At 38.4% G+C, this 22,063-nt stretch overlaps 1 protein-coding gene across 2 annotated transcripts in view; it reads right to left on the bottom strand.

The window, feature by feature from the left end:
- Positions 1–22,063, bottom strand: part of MEIS1 (Meis homeobox 1) — a 251,385-nt gene that overhangs the window by 16,282 nt on the left and 213,040 nt on the right. For both annotated transcript variants that reach the window (XR_004178292.1, XR_004178294.1), the window contains exon 14: positions 17,562–17,658. The gene's annotated coding sequence lies outside the window, so the exon portion shown is untranslated. The remainder of the gene's footprint in view (positions 1–17,561; positions 17,659–22,063) is intronic.

Below are 22,063 nucleotides of genomic sequence, written 5' to 3'. Positions count from 1 at the left end.
CCCCATTGTCAGTGCTATACAGCTCAAGGGAGTTCGCGAAGATCAACAACATATCCACACGGCCCTTTCAGTTCACCTTCTCTTGTGTTACTAAAATGTCCACCCTGTAAAGACCTTGAATAGTTCTTACTTTCTCATTTCACCTTCAGACATGTTTGCTTCACTTCAACCAAAAAGAGAACCTTGCAAAGTGACTTCTATGACTCAACAGCCTACCCACTGGCCAACAGACAAAGACCCCAAAGACATCAAATAGAATCTCTTATCTTTCAAACTAATAACCTGGAAATAATTTTTGTAAAGCAGTTGGTCCTGGCATTAGTCAGGAAAAACAGAATCCCTACCAAGTAGTTCAACCTGGAGATTTAATCTAGGGAGCTAGTTACAAAAGTGTTGGAAGAACTGAAAGTCCAAATGGGGATGATGAGATCACCAAGAGTTTGGCCAAGACAGAAAGCCACTGCCACCCCTTGACTAGAAGGACAAAGAGAAGAAGGCAGGTCTGAGACCTCAGGGGAGAGGTAGCCATTGCAGAAGCACTTTCAATGCAGGTGAGAGAGTGGGAGAATGGCTATCCTAGCCTCTCTCCTCCTCCCTAACCAGCATGTCCCTTTGCAGAACCTTTGTGGAAGCCAGATGGCAATGTACTTTGCAGGGTTAAGCCCCCTGGAAGACAAAAGAGCAAGGAAAGGATGGGAGTGAGTCTGAGAGCAAACAGATAAATGACCAGCACAGCTCTTTCTCAACAGCATTAAGACTTTCGTGTGAAGATAAAATTCCAAGCAATCCCCCATGTGACTACAGTAGAAGGAAATTGATATTTATTTTGGTTTCAAATTACTAAGGTGTTATACCTAGGAACCCCAGCAAGGAAAATGGCTATCATGTTCAGAATAAACATTCAAGCAAACTCAATATATTTTAGCTGCATGGATTAAAAAATAATGCAAGGGCTTACAAAGTTGAGGCCACCCTCACTCTCAAACCCTGAAGTTGTTTGTAAGGGTAATGCGTCCTTTACTACACCGATGTGGACCACAGGCAGCAGAGTGAGACAAAATAAGAGGTCAATCTTCACTTCAAATTTTCTAGTTTACATAGATTTTGTTACAGCCCAAATTTTACTTGGACAAGGGTAGAAAGTTTTGTCCAGGGAAGCACTGCTGCGCCCTGACTGAACAGCAGTGCACACTTTGTGCTCCCTACTCACTGTCCTGCTGCCACAAAGCCAAATCAACTATTTTTTAACATTTTTTCTACTGTCCCCATACCCCTAAAGCTATTCTTCCTGGCTACCAGCTAACATGAATGGAGTTTATTGTTTGTACTCAGGAATAATGCCACCTATATCCTTGAATCCTCATCACAAGTACACTTTTTAAGGCTTAGCATTTTATCTTCTTACTACTCTATTCTCAGCCATATCACTTGCCTGTTAAAATGCATGGTGTAGTTAAAAGAGATTTGCATTTGGTCCTCCAAAATGAAGATTTTATAAGTTGCCTTTTTTTTTTCCTCCTGACCAGAACCCATATTACTTGGAAAGGGAAAGGCCAAAGGGAAATTATTGCTATTTTAGACAGCAGCATAAATTTTCTTCCTATTTTTAACCTAGCTTTTAATTTAATAAGTTTTATGACCCTTATATTAAGTACATATGTTTTACAAGACATTGTGTCCCTTGAGTCACCCTGAATTTGCTCTACTGTACCAGAGTTAAATAAATGAATATTGTGTTTCTGATTTTAGTTCACCTTGTATTTGATCCTTTTAATATGCCTGGTAAACCTTCATAAAGGAGAGAGAAACAATACAACTCAAAAGTCATCTAAAGCCAAGCATATAGTATTTTAAATAAAATTAATGAAAGTGACTCTTTATAATATTTTAAATTTCAGATTTCTGTCCCCACTGGTTTTTATAATAAATAATTAAGGATATACAAAATATTGGAAATTGTCTCTTATCTCCCAAATTGGCAACTAAGCATACAAACACTTTTTTAGGCTCATTCCCATTGCCCTGTGCACAGGTATTTTTTCCTCAAATTAGAGCTTCAACATCAAAAACAACCATTTTTCTTTGGAAATATAAAGTGACATCAATTTTTTTAAGACAATTTCTCACTTTGTTGCTCAGACTGGGATACAGTTGGGTCATCTTTGCTCACTGCACCCTCACCCTCCCAGGCTCAGGTGATCCTCCTGCCTCAGCCTCCTGAGTAGCTGGGACTACAGGTGCATGCCACCACACCCAGCTAATTTTTGTGTTTTTTGTACAGATGAGGTTTTACCATGTTGTCCACGCTGGTCTCAAACTCCTGGACTCAAGTGATTCTCCTGCCTCATCCTCCCAAACTGCTGGGATTATATAGGTGTGAGCTGCCAGGCCCAGCTGACATTCACTTTCTTATAAAGATATTCTATCATCATGTGTTCATGCTCATTTAAAAATGAGTTTAGTGTCATTTGAACATAAAGAGGGCTGCACCAATGCTGAAAGAAAAGATTATTTGAACAACTCTATGGTTATTTAAGAAAAAGATGTTGAGTTTATAGCAGAATGGAGAAAATCACGTATGGTGTCGATATGAAAAGATAAGTTTTCCTGAGTTTATAGGGAAGAGATAAGTTTGAGCAGGAGCAGAGGCTTGGTTTGACTCAAAAGTTCTGTGTTTAAATAGTGCAATATGTAGCAACTTTGCAATGGTGACAAAATGTGCTTTTCAATTATTAAGATGTAGCAGATTTTTACATCCTACCAGAGTACAGTAGCTATTGATTCAAGCTGAATATTCAACTAGAAACTCTTTATAATGTAAAGATTTGCTTTAAAATGTGTTTTATAAATTTGCTGCTTCCATTCTGATTTTAAAAATGGCTTCCCTATGCATGCCAACGTTGAGTAAATCAATAGGCCACTTAAAGTGCACTTTTGGTCAACGGATTAGGGTGGCACAAACTCAAGATGGAAAAGTGAGCCTTTATCCCACAATTTCAGATTGTGTGCCAGACGATATAACTGTATACTTAAGTTTTATAATGTATATGATTCAATTTAAGAAGCCATTAATTTCTTTCCTATTCATTTTGTTTGCTTTCGTCCTACTTCAGTGACTTTCAAGGACATGACCTTAAAATATAACTGGTTATTCAGGAGAATCTCCCTCAAACATCTACATAAGAATTGATGTTTATTTTATAACCATGGGTTCCAAAATTGATATGTTGCCCTGTGATTTTATTGTTAGAGGAAACCATTCATTATTTTCAAAAGGAAAAAAAAAATCTCAACCTTTCTATATTTCACTTCAAGACTGAGTGACCAAACTATTAACCGTGTTTGAAAACTCTTTGAATATTTGCCACCTTGTAGGTTATTTGCATTTAAAAGGTTTTTTGTTTTGTTTTTTAAAATAATGTAAAAGTCCATAGTATCTAGAAACTCTTGGTTAGTCAAACGAAATAAGTTATAGCCCCACTGCTGAGGAATACAGGTTAGGATGGAATGTTGGCATTAGGCTCCAGGAAAACAAGGGCTGGCCATTTTAGCCCTTCATAGAGAACTCTTGGTCACCTCCCAAGGGGCAAATTGATGTCAAGTTCTGCTGTCTGTCAGGATTAAGTGCCTGTTTGCTTTTTCACTAACATGTGGTTTGAGAACAAAGCAGCTCAAATCTCCTCAGTCCCTAACAAAGCATCTCAAATTGCTGAGTAAAATTCCTTAATCCCCCATCTTAATCTGAAAACACCAGCAGCGCAGGGTAGAACACTGTGGTCTCTTTTTGTAATACTCTCCACCCCACCCACCCCCATCTTCCTTCCCCCATCCCTGACCACCTCCTCCTCACCACCACCATGAACATGTGCATTTGGCTCTTCCAGTAAATGGTTCTTCAACAGAATATTATCAAACAGGAAATTCAGGTAACTTGGTCCAAAATCATGCGGTTCTAGTGATATTTATTCCTTATCAACTTCATTCATTTTAAGAGTAAAGGGAAAACATAAAGACCAGACAGAGGGATTAATGGACTACCTTCTTATAACCTTGAAGGTCATGTGTATACAAATAGTCTAAGTGTCACAAGTTTTAACGGACAGGTTTTAACTGATTCTTTGTAATGTTTGTCAACTCTCAGTTGGAAGCCAAAAGGATATGGAGATTTTGAATACAAATTCAGAATATTTTTACTAAGGTAAGAGAAGGAAGCAAAACTAACTTCAATGATTGAAACTATGAAACAATCTTTCGTAACATGAGCAAAAGAATCAGCGGTTGGAAAATATTTTCCATGATTTGCGTATGTTCATTACACATTAAGGGTCAAGAGTTTATCCATTGACTAGAGTGGAAAGTCTCCAACATGTTGCTGCCTTGATTTGCAAAATGTTGAACTCTGCAAGTTGAATTATATAAAACCTTACTTTCTCTCAGAATAAAAAGGTATTCCTTATGATTTTAATACTTTATAATATCTTTCCTTACCATTTTAGTTGAAAATAGTATTGGTAGATTTTTCTTGAGGGGATTTTTTGGGGGCAGTTCCCAAATTAAGTTCTGATTTAAGAAAGCTGAAACTCATGGCAGTTATCTTTTTTTGATTTTTCTATAATAAAATTGAATAAGATTTGCCATAATAAATAAGTAAAATCAGAAAACTCTACTCCTGCACTCTAAAAATTTTATTGAATTGAATGCCACTTTAAAGACAGATACTGATCTAGTAGGCTCTTGCTGTTTTCCTACTCTTTCACAATTTCCCCCCTACCTGAAACAAGTGAAGTGAATAAAACCCAATTCCCCAGTCATCCTGGACTCTCTTGCAGTATGTGTATCTCTGAGAAATGGTGATAAAGCTCCATAGAGAATGTAAAAGATAGAAAAGCTAAAACTTCCCACCACCTATGAAAATAGCACCTGTGCTATATTTAATAGCATCACTTTCCCCATTTCTCTTCTTGGCATTTTTACTTTCCACAGGGTTGGGTGAAGGAAAAGAGCCAAAGGAGAGGGAGGTGCATGCAAACATACTAGTTCCAGCCAAAGCCTTTATTGACAACTGTCTCTGAGACTTTTAACTTCTATTTTAAAAAATAAAGTAATTGGAATTCAGATAAAACATCACATTTTTCTCAGCAAATTTATTTCTGCTTGTGAAAGTCCCATTTAAATAGTGGAAACCGCCCCCTCCCAATTCAGAAATGATTATCTTTTACAAATGTCGGCTTTTTAAACTCACCACTTTAATATCAGAAAAATGGAAAATCTGGGCAGCTGCTACAGCTCCTAATCCATAAATCCTCAACATGAACCTCTCCACCCCAAACCCAAGATTGGAGAGAATACCCTAGGATGACCTAAATAGAGCCATAATCCCAGAAAGGCTTCATGGTTCAATAGGAAGTATCTGGACTGCAGTCAAACTATCTATGTTTGAGTCCCAGTTCTTCTTTTTCCTGACTGTGCGACCTTGGGAAAATCACCTAACCTTTCTGTGCCCAAATTTTCCTGCAAAATGAGGATAGTGTTTGTACCTAATTCCTGTGAATAATAAATAAGTTAACATTTGTGAAATACAACACTGTCTGACATTGAGTACATGCTATTAATATATCAATGTTGGATTTTTTAAAAAATTATACCATTCCAAGTTAGTTTAAAAATCAGATCTTTTCCCCCAAACTTTGTTGAAAGAAAAAGCACTTTACATCTTAAACTGACAGCAGGGGAAGAAAAGAGATAACATGATAAGAGAAGGTTTTGTTTGAAGAATATGCATGACAAAAATATTGCAAATAAGTGAAAAACATGAAAAGTATATCGTTAAGGGTTCAAAACATTTGGAAAAAAATATGATGTGTTTCATGTCTTAATAGCCAATCTTATTCATAACCAGTAGTTTTTTGAGAACTCTCAATTATTCTAGACAAGTTATTTTGCTAAATAAACTGTTGGATATTTAGGGTACATCTACCTCGGCAAATATTTATTACTAAAAATTGGATTTGAACAGATAAATACCATGTTTTGGAACATCTTAATGACCTGAGTTGAGATCCCCAAACAAATATTTTAAGTTTTATATATATATATATTTTTTTTTTTTTTTAACTAATGAACATGCTCATTTTAAACATTAAAAAAAAAAAAATTCGGCTTCTCGGTGAGTGTGTTCTAAAAGGTTCTATAAAGTTTTTCTACAAGATTTCTCATATATCCTTCCAGGTGTCATTTAAAGCAGAATTTCTAGTTGCCCCATTGAAATAGTCATAAAAATGGTTTCCTTCATACATTCTTTCAGCGAGTTTTCATTGACTACATACCTGTGCTAAGCCCAAGGTTAGTTACAGTTACGCAGCAGTGAACAACACAGATATGATCTATGCCTAAAAGGGTATGGTTGACAAAGATTTCCTGCTGGCTTATGTACACCCATATAAAAATGGTGGAAAATCTTTTGTCCTAGTCTTGCAGCCTGGATGTGTTTTCTCAGCTTCTTCAAAAAATAGGGATATATAAGTATATCAAATCGTCACATTGAACATCTTAAATTCATACAATTTTATCAGTCAATTATACCTCATTAAAGCTTGTAGGGGAAGAACAGGAGTTATGTTGACTATGCAACACAATCTGAGAATAATCAAGACAAATTAAGGAGTCTGAGTAATGTTTCAAAACATTAATCTCACTTTAGTATAGGCAAGATTCCCAAAGCTAAGCTTGAGTGAAAAACAAGGAGAAGGTCCTTCAATATAGGTCAACTTTATCAAGAGTTAGTAGAAAAGATATAGAGGGCCCCTGGGTCATGGCAGCTTAGCATCTCGTTGATCATGGTATCATGAGAGTTTCTGTAAAGAGGAAGATTTGAAATGGGGATGTTACCAACTGTGCACGGACTACCATTGCACAGCAACAATATTTAAAATGTTTGGAAGAAACTCAAAACTTTCTGCAGGCCATAACTCTTTAACACAAATCATAACACAACTGAAATTCTTAGACTTTCGTTAGTTGTATAATCATGAGGCCAGAGCCAAAGGTTCAATTCTCATGCTCACTAGTTTCACCATATCTTACAAGAATAACTGATTCCAAACTAGAAATCTCACTTAAATCAATACATAATGATATACATTCTTATATACAGACATACACACAAATGTAGAAAAACATTATGAATTATTCAAATAATTATTAGTAATAGTCACCCATATCTGATCAAAATATCTATATGTGATATCATTTATAACTATTGAGTTCCCAGACTTCAGATAGCATGAAAATTACCTGGAAGACTTGTTAAAACACCAACTTCTGGGGCCACCTACTGAATTTCTGATTCAGCAGGCCTGGTGTGGGGCCTGAGAATTTGCATATCTAACAAGTTCCCAGGGGAAACTGATCCTGCTGTTCAGAGAACCACTTTGAGAACTACTGACATGTCAATGCCATTTTGCCTGAATGATGAAAGTCTGAGGGTGATTTGATACCTCTCTGTTCCGGTGTGTTCAATCTAACTCTGGGAAGATGGTAAACAGCTGTTCTTTCTCCTCACTAGAGAGAAGAGGGAAAATAGAATTAACCTGCAAGCCAAATGATTTAAGTTTGCTCTAGAGGGGAAAAGTCCTTACATAAGGGTTATTAAGCACTATGATGGGCTTAGAGGGTTACTAAGAGAAAGTGTTACCTACCTCCCTGGAGGTTTTTAAGAGTTTCCAGGTCTTACTTGAACAGAAGGGAAGAAGAGAGAGAGCACAAAGCACACTATACTTTCAGGTGGGCCCAGACCCATTTCTCTACCTTTTGGTGGACTAAGATAATTATTTTACCTTCCTTTGTTCCTCAATCGGAGTGATAAGAAACTTTTCCTCTGTTTTCCCGCACCGGAGAGTGTTTCAGATTTACATCAGATGGAAATAGTTTAACGTATACTCTTTCCTCAAGACAGCAGAACAGATCAGTCAGGGCATCTTGGCTCCTGACTTTCTGCTCCCCATGCTAGAAGGCACCAGATTAAGAGCTTCACATCTATCTCCTTTGAGGAAAAAGCCCAGACATCAACTCAGGAAAACTTACAGAAGTCTGCTTTCAACATGGGTCCAGAGCTTCCAGGAGAATGAAAACAGATTTGGTTAGTAGCCAACACGACAAATTTTCTTCAGGTTAAACTCTTTAATCTCAGCTCTTTGCCTGCTCAGAATACAAGACCAGTCACAATCTACAGCTCATTCTTCCCCTTCATTCACTAGACATCTGACTTTTTCCAGGGTTCCCATCATGGAATTTGAAAAACTGACACTCACACTCCCATCTGCTGCAAGAGCTCAGACTCTGGCAGCTGAAAGAGCTGGGCTCACAGCCCCTTTCACTCGTTCCCACCTGTGTGACTTTTAGCAAGTTACTCAGTCCCTCTGTTCTTCTTCTGTAAAATGGAATCAATTATATCTACTGCGCTGGGCTTCCTTGGTGACTAAATGAGATGCAGTGTGAAGAGGATGTAGCCCAATGCCTGCTCCGCAGAAGGAGCTCAACAAATGTTAGGATTTTTTCTCTTTTTAAAACCAAGTCTCTTAAGTCTAATCAACATTTGTTACAAAGACAATTTTGTATTTAAATATGTAGATTTTGTCTATCTCAGATCTTCTCCAAGGTCAATGCAACTTTACTTCACTGAGTGCCTCTGGATTTTCACTGATCTATACAATAGGAAATTCTTCTCTTGCACTGGTATATTAATAGGCAAAATTGTCTTGCAGGCAGTTACACAATTAATTCCCAATCAACATTTCCTTTGGAGCCCATTATTTCCTTTAATATGTAGTGAGAAAATGGAGAAATATCTTTGGAATCAACACTGATATTCGGATTTCTCTGCTTTGTTGAAAACAGCAAAAAATAAGCCTTAACTATTTACAAATTTGGAATTATTCTGATTGTAACTAACAAAATAGCAAATAGTTATAAAATGGAAATAATATGATTCTCTATCTCAAAGCATCACTGAGGATGAAATGTGATAATGCATGCAAAATAGCATAGTTCATAGTATGTAGTTCTCTGTAATTATTGTTATTAGTATGATAGTTTTCATATTTGAGGATGAAAGTCTTCTTCAAATCTAAACATCAGTGCTTAGAAGTAATTTAATCCTGAGGAAAAGTCTGTTTCTTTCCCTGACTCTGTACACACCACCTTTAGAGACTGATAACCAGAGCATGTGCAACCTCATCCACAGAAAAATCTCTACTTGGGCTGTAACTTTATTCTTTTTTATTACTCTGTAGGAGCAGGTGTTTATGGTAAATCTCTGAGTACATTTCTTTCATAATTGAATTCTGTATTTTACATCCTCCCTTCCAGCCCACATTTGTGGAAAATGTGCATGGAGTCATGGTCATTTAGAACTGAAGCTACCCTAGAGAACTTCTAATCTGTTCATATTGTTTTGTAGATGAGAAGACTGAGGTTCAAAAATGCTGGGTGATGTTCCAAAGCCCCTAAACCTGTACTGTTAACTTAAGAACTCAGGGCTCCTCCTTCCCATCCCAGAAAATAGGGAATTAGTGCTAAGAAAAACTAATTCAAGATTTTGAATATCTGTTGCATGGAGAGTGTGTTTTTATTCTCATATTTCCAAGAATTCTTGTATTTGTGATAGAAACCAACTTTAGGAAAGTTCAGCAGAGCAGGGTTGCATGGGCTCACATAACATCACCCCGGGCTGCGTAAAAATTCAGGGCACAAGACCAGGTCTTGCTATTGGTCTCTTGACTCTTTCTTTGTAAGTTGACTCATTTTCTCACGCTGGCCTTCTCTACAAATCCACCTTAATATAGGAAAAGAATTATAACAACTAGGGCAATGTCCTGCTTAATATGACAGCAACCCACTCACATGAGCATAACTAAACAGAAGTTTTACTTTTCTCATAACAAGAATTCTGAAATGGAGTAGATGAAGGCTGGCACAGCTACTTGAGCCAGTCATCAATGATCCAGGGTCCTGTTGATTCCTACTCCATTGTCCTTAGCAGGCTTAAGACTAGTCCATGGTGTGTAAGTTTCAGGCAGAAAATGGAAGAGGAGTAAGGGCAAAAGTCACTTGTCAGCTGAGTCTTTCATCAGGACACCAATATCGTGCCAGAAGCCGTACACTGCAGACTTCCATTTGAATCACATTGGCCAGAAATGGGAACATGATCACATTTGACTCCAGGAGAATGTGAGGAGATGGATATTTTCAATGGGAAACACTACCACTATTTTTTTTAATGGGATTTTCTTCACAGGGGAAAAGGAAAGAATGGATGTTGGGTAGGTAAGTTGTCTTCTCTATTATTTCCAACCAGACAAATCCTGAAAAGAGCCATTAATTGACTCCCTTAGTCCTCGCACTCACTCTTGTGGCCAGGAAAGTGGGCTATTATGATTCACAGAACCACAGGCAGGTTAGGAGGAGAGGAGTCTAAACTTAGAAGGAAGCACAATTGTCACATAAAGAAACGGGGTGCTCAGCAGGCTAGATAATAAATATGACAGTCCAAATTGCATAAAGTAAAAGCCAAAGATTTGCTCAATATTTAAAATACTGATCAGGATCGTGAATTGTGAAAAGCATCAGGAATTTCATCTGATGAAGTTCACCACATATTCCAAAGCCAAAGGAACCTTGCAGTAAAAGGCAGGGTCCAAATGTGAAATATGTGAGATTGCATACCCATGTGTCAGGTGTATCATTTTATAGCCTATGGGTGAGTAATAGGCCAGGGCTAGGTATATGCTGCCTCATCTAGTGATATTGTCTTCAATCATGTTAATTAAATTAGTATGACCTGCACTAATGAAAACTGCAAAAACCTATTTTGGTCTCTATCAGCACATACATTTTGATAATTTAATCCTGCCATACTTGTATGCCTCTCAATACCAGATTTAATGCTCACAATATCAGGATAATTTTAAGCATTTTCTATACAAAACTAACAAAGAAAATGACTTGTGAAGTAAATTTCATTTCGGGTGAGCAGCAAACCAAATCAGGAATTAGAGATTCATGATGGTTTTACGGATGCTTCCAGTTTTATTCACCCGTCTCTCTTTCTTAACATATATTCTTCTTTGACATGTTTTCTAAATGATTAGCCACCTGAGAAAATATTTAAATGACCATATCATACGGTAAAAGATTTATGGCCTAAATTACATTAAACAAATTCAATATGCTGTGCATATAGAAATGAAAAGCTTTCAGATTATATTTTAGCCATTAAAATGTGCCTTAAAATATTTAGTTTCTGTTTGCAACAGTACAATTTCCTTTTCCCTGTTCACCTAATGGCAGATTCTCTGAGTAATCAAGCAAAAACAAATGACTTAGTCCTTGGTTCAGAAAAATAATGGGTTACTAGCATAATTAATTTTATGTTTAATTACTGTAGAATGAAACAATTCAACAATATCCAATCAATCCTTAGAATGACAGAACAGAAGGTCAGCAGTTGCTAAGTCAATTGTTTTGAAAGAGAAATTTATGTCAGGTTCTCTTTTATGTGCTATGGAAAGAAATTGGATAAAAGTGGTCAAGCAAACATTAATTAATTGTATAAATATAATCCAGTTGTCATGCTAAATCATAGAGGCAGGATACAGTTCTCAGAATGGTGGATATGCATCAATGGCAAATTTCAGTGACATGCTAAACCTCACCCACTTCCATTTCGTGCACAATCAAAAGGCTTAGGGTAAAATATTAACATCTCTAGAATTATTTTCTTAAGTTTGAGTTGACAACTCCTTGAAAAGATATGGACAGTTCTAGTCCATTTCCTTTTATGCCCACCCAATAGCATGAAGGGCCAGGTCTAACTGACCGCCCCTTCCCCTCTGCCTCCCCCATCCCATTCCTTGTTGTCCTGTTAATAGCAAGAAAGAGAACCCAAATTATTTCACAAGGCGATTCTTCTGGTTGGAGAAGTAATACTCGATGTGGAGAGTAAGATTCGTAGATACAGAAAGAAGTCTGCATTACCTTTTGACATTTGAAGAGTTAATTATCCAGGATTTCCTGCTAGCTATAGATTTCCCCAGCATTTAATGCATTTAAATACTCTGCTTATTTGACTAAGAAAATTTTAGCTTTTTATCTGCTGTAACTAAGGTACTTATATCAATACAACTGTGTACATGCCCCAGGACAATCCCTTCTGCCCCTGTTACAACCCTTTTGGTACATGCCTCCAGAGTATGAAGTAGCAGTCACTCTGCAGGCATGAAGGTGAAAAGCCACATTTGCATCACTCAAGAGTTTTCCCATCATGTTTACTAACCCCTTAAAGACAGCTTCGAGAAATGAAGAAGTCGTGCCTTCTGCATTTCTATTGTTACTAAAAATGAAGAAGGGTTCATTAATGGGACTGGGCAAAAATTAGAGCAAGCTCATTTGCTGAGATTAAAATCAGTAAGGTACTAAAGTTCCTGTTGGGTTCCTGAATTGAAGGGACATGAGGGAGGTCACCAAGGTGCTGGAAATGTTCCGATTTTTTTTTTTTTTTAATCTGGAGGCGGGTTATGCAGGGACATTCAATTGGTGAAAACTCACTAAGCTTATCATTTGTGCACTTTTCTTTCTATAGCTTGCCTCCAAGAAGGTACTCAAAACCAAAAATAATAAAGAAAGGTCCTAATTCCCTCACCAAGTGAAGCACCATCTGGGAGTATGAGTCAAAATGTTTCTCCAAGAAGACCTTGGATTTATTATAGACAATTGTGTAGACAACTCTAGGGTTTTTTTTTGGTTGTTTTTGTTTTTGTTTTTGTTTTTGTTTTGTGTGTGTGTGTAACAATTAAGGATCTCTACATATACTAAATTGATATTCTAGAGTTGCAACCCAGTTTAGCCAGGCTGACATGGACATGTGTTTAGTTTGACCATCTCTTATTGAGGGGAGCAGTGCAGCACTTTGAAGCTATGTTTTAAGCCCAGAATTTTCTTATGAGAGGCCAGAATAACCCTAAACTTTATAGAAAGTGTGTGTAGCTATCAGGACGTGTGTGTGTATGTGGAAGGCCCTGTGGACCAGAACAGGTAGGCAGTCCTTACAACAACACCTATCTACTTTCTATTATAATATTAAGTGATCCTGGCCAGTGTAATGTGGTACACCTGTAGTCCCAGCTACTATAGAAGCTGAGGTAGGAGGATTACTTAAGCCCAGGAGATCAAGGCTGCAGTGAACTATTATCATGTCACTCCAGACTGGTTGACAGAGTGAGGCAGTCTCTAAAAAAATATAAATATAGGGAGGCCAAAACAGGCAGATGACAAAGTCAGGAGATCGAGACCATCTGGCTAACACGGTGAAACCCCCTCTCTACTAAAAATACAAAAAGAAATTAGCTGGACATGGTGGTGGGTGCCTGTATTCCCAGCTACTCAGGAGGCTGCGGCAGGAGAATGGCATGAATCCGGGAGGCGGAGCTTGCAGTGAGCCGAGATTGTGCCACTGCACTCCAGCCTGGGCAACAGAGCGATACTCTGTCTCTATCTCTCTCTATATATATATGTGTGTGTGTGTGTGTGTGTGTGTATGTGTGTGTATATAGATATATATATGTGTGTATATATACACATATAAAGACGGAGAAAAAACTTCTAGCTAATTTTAAAATTCAATAGCAATCACCAATGGACAAGATATTTTTGTTTTTGTTTCAAAATATATAGCATTGTTCATAAGCCTTTTTATGATTTATTATGGAAGAGGATAATATTGTTTTGCTTCTTTAAAAACAAAGTTACTATCTTCTGCAAAGTGAAAATAAAAGGTCATAGTTCCCCTCTTCTATTTTCTGCAATAGCTTTTGCACTGCTAATGAAAGTACAAGGACATAAAATAAAGTACATAAGATCCATGCAAACTGTAATTCATGAAATGCAGTTTTTCAATATTTCCTTTAAATGCAACTCTAAAGCAATTATACAGTCACTTTACAAGACCTTAGACATGTGTAATTATAGATGAGAAGTGCACTTGCAACATTGAATTCAACCATTTTCTTAAACTTGATCTCCAAATGTCCATGGCAGTAATAAAACCATTATATTTTCCCTAGTGAATGTTCATTTTTCTTTCCATTTTTAATTACAACACATTTTGCTTTCAGGAGTATAAGGAAAAGTCTAAATTAGAAGAAAATTCAATTATTTGAAACTTATAATTCATTTGCAACATAATGCTGAAAAACATTTTACTCAGGAAAGTTCTTGTTTTTTTTTTTTTTTTTTTTTTTTTTCTCTTTTTGAGTGGGGTTGGAACAAATCCTCTAGATTTGGAATTCTAATCCTACAGTTTATATGGAAAGAGAATAAAACACTCAACTATTCAATGGGACTGAGGTTTCTAAAAATATGAATACGTAGTAGCATATTCCATGTGCCCACCATTTAAATATAGTCAAATGGGAAATTGATCGAAATATTTTGGAAAAAAAAATGACCATTATCATGGGATACATACATTGTAAGAGAGATCCTTGAAAAATACTTCGGCATAAGACATAACCAACACTTTATCACTGTGCTTTCAGTCACTGTGGCTCAAAGCTCCTGTGCTTTCACTTTTATTCCCCACAAAATTATGTATAAATGCATAACAACCGAATGCAAGGTGAAATTTTTTACTGCATTCTGATTTTTAAAAGATAAGTTTAAAATACATTTGGAAACTATCGAAGACACTGGAATACAGACTTTATATTAGATTCTATTATTGAATTGTTAATTTTCTTAGGTGTATGATAATGATATTTTGGTAATAGAGAAGAATGTCCTGATTCTTAGATGATTCATGCTAAAGTATTTAGGAGTGAATTGTCATAATGTCTGTAATTTACTTTAAAATTGTGTGTGTGTGTGTGTGTGTGTGTGTGTGTGTACACATGAAAAAGAGAGTACACACATGTGACAAAATATTAACTGATTAATCCAAGTGAAGAGTACACAGGTGTTCACGGTACTATGTTTTCTGCTTTTCTATAGGTTTGAAGATTTCCAAAATAAAAAGTTGGAAGGAACTTGTATAAATGCATGGAAAAGCTATTCCTCTGAACAACAGTGAATTCATGCAGTTTTTCACTCTTTTTTCCATTACAATGTAAATTTTGGTATGTGCTTTTCTGATGCTCTAATAAAATACTTCTGGAAGAATGGCAGGTCAGCAGGCCCTGTTTTAAGTTTATTAACTGATAATCTACTTTCAATGACAAAAGAAAGTGTAACCTATGCCTGTTTTAAAGCAATGATTGTCAGCTCCCATGGTCAATATGTCATGCAGGGTACACTTCATTAGGGAGTGAATTACTTTACTTGTAATCTGAGCTAAATGAATGTCAATGTCAGGTTGCATAAATCACAGGTTAAAATGTATCACTAAGTCCAATCAGATAGGGTACATCACCCTTTGCCCTCCAAAAACACCCCAAATTGGGGTTTATTTCATACAAGTTTTCCAAGTGGCAGATAGAAAATCTCCCTTGTACCAAAGGACTTCATGGATTAGATGTCCTGTTTATGTGTCTTATTGCTACAATTTCAATGCTAGTAAAAACTAAAATTAAAACTTTACTGTGACTGAGGATTCAGTAGCCAGGATGGCAAAGCTTTCAGCTTGATACCCCATGTAATGATGAGAGAAACAACCAAAAGTTCCCTGAAAAGGATTCATACTGGAAAGTATATTATTTTGGCAAAACCCTTCTAATGTCCTACGCTGTATAGAAAAGGCAAATCCCTTTTAAAGGAGGGCAACTTTACAAGCACATCTATTGTAATGAATTTTTCTTGCTCAAGCCGATGAAACACATTTCTGTTCTGGTTGCTCCAAATGAGGCAAGTGGATTCAGCAGCTGCAGGGATCTAACCAGGTCCAGACTAACCACACTGATGGTTTGAACAGGAAAGAAGTTTGGTTCAATGGAAAGAGAACAGATTCCAAGATATGATAAGAAATGGGTTTTTACCCTAATGCTGCTACTGGGTGTCTATACAAGTCTGAGCAAGTCACATAATATTTCTCAGCCCCAGTTTCTTCATCTATGAAATAGGTACGTTAATACCAACCTCTCTGTATTGTTGTCGTGGTTAACAATAATGTATGAAAAAAAACACCATGTCAGGGCTTGACACATATCAAGTACCCAAAAAAGGGGGAACTATTATAAATTGTATAAAAGCAGTAAATTTTATTTTTCAAAGATATGAATGGTTTTCGATTGAGCAGATCACTCTGGTCTTGGTCTCAGTACATTGGATGACTAGTTCAGTGCATATATTAGTGAATTTGAAGTACTCAGTAAAGCATCTTATGCACAACAAAGAGTAAGGTAGAAATCTGGCTTATTACTTCATCTTATCACTACGAACAACTCAACAAAGGCCCAAATGTTCCAAGTGGGAAGAATGGCAAGTAATGGTCAAATACCTACTTCCTCTCATTCTATAAACCTACCGTTAAGTGAGTGCTTCCAATCTTTAGTTGAAGAGGAATGGCTATGCCATATTTCCCAGGAGTTCAGACTGAAGCAGGGACCCAACGGTGGCTTTCAGAGATGGGGATCAATCTGACAGTGTAATGCATGAGAGAGAAGTCCCATAGAGGACAACAGTTGCACCCAGAATACTTCTAGAGGGACTGGCTTGGAGATTTACTAGGTAAGGCTTTTTGCATTGCCCACGCTGATTTAAACTCCTGGGCTCAAGCAATCCTCCCACTATCGTTTCCTGAGTAGCTGAGACTACAGACATGGGCCTGCACATTTGGCTCTTTTTTTTTTTTTTTTTTTAATCTGTGGATCTGATCTCCTTGTAAAGTCCCATCATTTCACTATCTTCACTATCAAACTACTTTTCCCAAAGGAAAATGTCAGCAAGAGTAAAACAAGTTGAATGTTCTAGAATAGCATTACCAATATTGGTTTGTTTTTTGTTGGGTTGCTCCCTAATATCTGTGAATATGTGAGAATAACATTTTTGAAACTTGATCTTTGCTATTCTGGCAGAGGGGTTTAATTGGGTAGAAAGGACCCAGCCCATGGCTGGACACGTGGTAGGTTCTCACTAGATAAGCTGGGCAGGTAAACAGGCTGCAGACCTTCCTTCAGCTTTGAAAGGTAAGGGACAATAGTCATTATCATCCAACAATTTGAAGAGCTATCTACACAGCATCCTTTGGAAAAGCACTCTTGCCATGCAAATTTACATTTTCAATCTTAACCAAAACAATCCTGAAGTTAGCTGGAAGGTCAGAACAGCAGCTAACAAAATCAGCAACTGAATTGAAAATTTAAAAAAAAAAAAAAAATGCCCTTCACCTGCATAGGATATTTTTTAGCCTGCCCTCTCCTTTGGTCATAGCCTGAATAAGATTTTAGTTAGATTTTTCAAAAGTAAAAGTTGGAGTTAAATAATATGTGAGCATTGGAGGCAGAGATCTGCTAGATGTGTTTTTTAAACAGTTCTTTAGATGGGCAAATACAGCAGCTTGATTAAGAAATGCATACCTTGATCATTCATCATTCGCAAGTCTTTAAGCCCTGAGGGGTCGTTTGTGCCAGATCGGGAAAGAAGTATGCCCCAAGAGACCAAGGACAGCACTACCTGGTAATCAAAAAAGAGAAATGAACATGGCATTGAAGAGACTTAAAGAGGCGGGCACAGAACTCATTTGTTTATCCCCTAATATAAATTTCCTCACAGATCTCGTTCATTTCTGCTATCCTTCTCCCTAGCTGAAAAAGAAATTGCATCATTTCTCTTCCTCTGCCTTTGCATCTCCATTCTCGTAGGGTGCTCCTTGCATCCTCAAGTGTGCTGGATGTCAGCATTGCCCACAGCTCTAGACCAGGCCAGCATGGTCCCCAGAATGGCTCTCATAGGTTCTCATTAGACAAAGGGCTCTTCTCACAGGATCTGAGCTACAGGATCTTGATAATCCAGAAAGGAATGCAAGCCCGGGGCTGAGGTCTGAGAGGTTTGATCTCAGCTCCAGAAGGCCCTGACCCATGTCCAGTTTGCAGCACCCCATACCAGACTCAGACAAAGTGAAATGACTCAGCACACCCCATTTATCCATTCTTGTACAGATGCTCCTGACAGGTTTCTGTCCATTGTACTTTGCTGCATTTCCTTTTTCCAAGCTGGCTAGAATTCATCATGGTTTTTTCTCTACTTCTCATTTTGTATTTCACATTTTGTAAAGTGACATTTTTTTCTACCTGCACCTGTCCTGATACCTACTCCACAGCAATAGACATAGCAGCCTCAATAAATATTTCATAAATGAATACAGGAATTGCAGAATTCTATGAGAAAAGGGGTTACACCAGCATTTATCTAAAATCCTGTGTCCTATATCATTAATTAGGTGTACATAATACCATGTATTTGTCTCAGAGGGTCAAACTGCCTTCTAATAATAATTCATTGACATTAAAAGGTTGTAAAATCAGAGAACAAAGAGAACACCCACTTCCATACCAATCTCATTTTTTTGCCAAAATCTTGAATTTGGCAGCTGGTGAAAATGAATGAATATTAAACCTTTGGAAGTTTAACGATTTAGACAATATAAACCAACAATGATCTTATTTTATTAATTTTTATTCATTTATTGTAAAGTATTTTTGAATATGTAAAAATATCTGAATAACAATGTACCAAATACATTTGGGTCATGGCCTAGTTTAGAAAATTAAACATTACAAGCATAGTTGTGTACTCCTTCCAAGTGCATCTCTCTCCAACTCCCCAGCCAAAGGAAACTCTGATTCTGAATTGGGAGGATATGAATCTGAAGCATATTTTTAGAGATTTACATATATATAACTATCCCTAGACAACATACAGAATCATGTTGCATATTTTAAAATTTTGTATGAATGGCATCATATTGTACATAGGTAATTTAGTTTTTGTTTTACTCCATACTTTTAAAGATATATCCATTTTGATGCATGTTACTCTAGTTTACACATTTTTCATCATTGCATATTATCCCATTATGTAAATATACCACATGATATTCACTATTGAGAGCCTGAGTTTCAAGAGAGGAGAAAGAATGATGGGGAAGAAAAGAACAGTAGGGTAAAACTAACCCTTCCATTTATACACGTCGTGGCTCCAAGCCATGGCTTGGTTGCCCTGATACTTTTCTCCTTGCTGCTAAGGAATACTGTGTGAATAAATGGCTAAGCAGAATTGTTAAACAAATTAACAACAGCGTAAGACAAGTGGTGACAGCCATGTGCCACTGACTAATCCCACGTTTCTCCCTGGTAGTAATGGCTTTCTTCACTGCAGCAGGGATGCAAAGGAATACCTGCAAGAAGTCATATATCAACTAACTGGACATCATGCCAAGTCACCCTTCAGAATGTAATTTCAGTTTATCTGGGAAAATCATTTATTTTATGACTTCTTTAAAACTGTATATTTGGAGTTACGCATCCGAGAAACACCTGTAGAGTGTGCTTATTTCATGTCATAATCACCTCTCTGGAGAATCCAGGCTTGTGCTATTCAGTAATCGATCAAAAATTGTTCAGTTGCCTCTCAAAGACAAGTCCGAAGATGAAGAGCACTGTTCCTTCCCCTCTGTCCTCAGCTACCCAGCTCCGTCTGTCTTGACAGTCAGATCAGTATGTGCGAGGACACGAAAAGAGCAATCCCCAAAAAAGGGACCTGGGAACCTCGCCTACTCCAGTGGCATCTCTCCCACCTGGTGCACTATAAAAACTAACACCTGCATGCCAGATACATGCAGCCGAGGATGTGGGACTGCTGCTGCATCTTGCAGTTCTTAGAGGGAATTGGGCAAAGGAGTTCCTTGGCTGATAGCATGTCTGAGGAGCTGGAGTAGCAGTGACAGGAACAGTTGTGTGGGTCTGGCACCCAGGTGTGGGAGTCTGAAATTGATAGCAAGAGGGTTAGCGCAAGGTTAAGCAAGGTTAGTGGCCAAAATGCTATCAAGTGTAGGTCTGCAGTTGACACACAGAGGAAAGAAGAAATCCACTGACACTATTAATGATGAGTCCCTAAATAAGGAGAGAAATATGACAGGAAATCCACAATGAGTACTCAACACAGATCATTCTGCCCTTTAGTTCTACATTTCTCTTTCAGTCATTATATTCTAATTCATATTTTGAGAAAAGGTTCTTATTCCTGGGAAGCCCCTTTAAAACTCAGGTAAATCTGTGCAATGGAATACTACACAACAGTAAAAAGGCACAATATACTGTTACACAAAGCATCACGAATGAACCTCAAAATCATCATACTGATACAAAGAAGACAGAAACATATAGATATATATGTGTGTGTGTGTGTGTGTGTATACTGTATGTTTCTATTTACATGAAGTCTGAGAACAGACACTACTAATCTTTAGTTATAGTTGTTAGAAAGCAGTTGTATGTGAGTGGGGTGTGGCAGTTGACAGTAAAGTGGAAGGATAGAAGTTTCTGAATGCTAGAAATGTCCTATATATTGTTTTGTGTGGTGGTTACACATGAAACTGTGACTGTCAATATTCATCAAATGGACCTTTAAGACCTGTGTATTTTATTGTAGGTAATTTATAGATAACTTATAATGCACTTTTTTAAAGGTTACATAAAAATAAATATATCAATGAAATTAAGCCAAAGATGGGTTTGGCTAGGAAAATCTTTCCATAGAAAGTATGGATTCAGAGAGAGGGCAAGATGGCCGACTAGATGCAGCCAACTAGAACAGCTGCCACAGAGGGACCAAGACATCTCCTAACAGAGCTTCAGAGGGAAGGCCCCGAGGATGGACAGAGGGAAGACACAGAAGATGGGCTGAAGGGAGACAAAGCTGGGAACCCTGCACAGGGCTACTGTGCACCAGGACTTATTCCTGGCTTCCAGTAACTCCTGGCAAGGAGCAACTGACTCTCACCACAGGGCTCTGGAATCACTGTAGGAGGAGACCCCTCGACCACCACTCGAGTTGGCAGGGAGAGCTGCTTAGAGAAGTGGTAGGGGCAGCAATGATGTGGAACTCCGATGTTTTGGTACCACTGCATCTGTAGCAAAGCACAGCCAGAGACGGCCATTCGCCTAGGGTCAAGTAGCTCCCATAGGAGACTTTAGCCCTAAAAGAACTGTCGGACCTGAACTTTACAGATTGATCTTACCCATCAGATCAGCCTGGTCTGATCTGGGCACTCCTTGGTCTGCTGACCTCTCCTGCCGCCCCAGCCTGGCCAGGCCTGCTTGCAAGGCAGCCTCAGGTGCCCTGGGAACCCACATCATAGCTCCTGTACTGGCAACCATGCCTAACCAGTGGAGTGCTCCAGCAGGGTGGCCCCCATGGCCATGCACCAGCTCAACCACTCCCCACACAGCAGCTTCCCCTGTGCCCACAGCAACTACCCACATTATTTTGCTGCACTTGTGTACACAGGCCGGTATTGCCTTCCTTACCCCACCAATGCTGCATGTGCATGCACCCTGCCCTGCCCCTGCTGCAGTGAGAGTGCAGCCCATCCCACTTCCCCATACTGACTGCCGATGCAGTCGGAGTCCTGACAGGCACAGAGCCAGTAAGCCCCAACCCCACCAGTGCCCTGCTCTTGCACCAACACTGCTGCGAGAGTGAAACTAGGTACAGAAAACAGCAGACCCTCCCCTGCCCTGAGCGACCACCCTGGCCTGCGGTGCAGAGAACACACACAGACCTGTGCCAGCTGGTGTTCCACCCCGTGCCAACACCACCATCAGCACAACTGTAAACACAGTTGCCAGCAGGAGCCCCTGGTCCCCTTGAGACATGTTGCCTCCACTACTGTGGTGAATACCTGCATGGAGGCAGGCACCTTGGCATCCGTTAGCACCCTGCTGCAGCTGAGGAGGGTGCACCCCACCTCACTGCCACTGCAGCTGTTGCTAGCACATATGAACTAGGACAGATTCCACTGTCACCACACTATGAAACTGGATGATACTACCAATTAGAGTGTAGTGACCAGCAGTCT

Source organism: Papio anubis, chromosome 14, assembly GCF_008728515.1.
Source record: "Papio anubis isolate 15944 chromosome 14, Panubis1.0, whole genome shotgun sequence".
NCBI lineage: Eukaryota > Metazoa > Chordata > Mammalia > Primates > Cercopithecidae > Papio > Papio anubis.
Note: the sequence above shows the minus strand (reverse complement) of the source record. Positions and strands in the feature narration are given on the sequence as shown.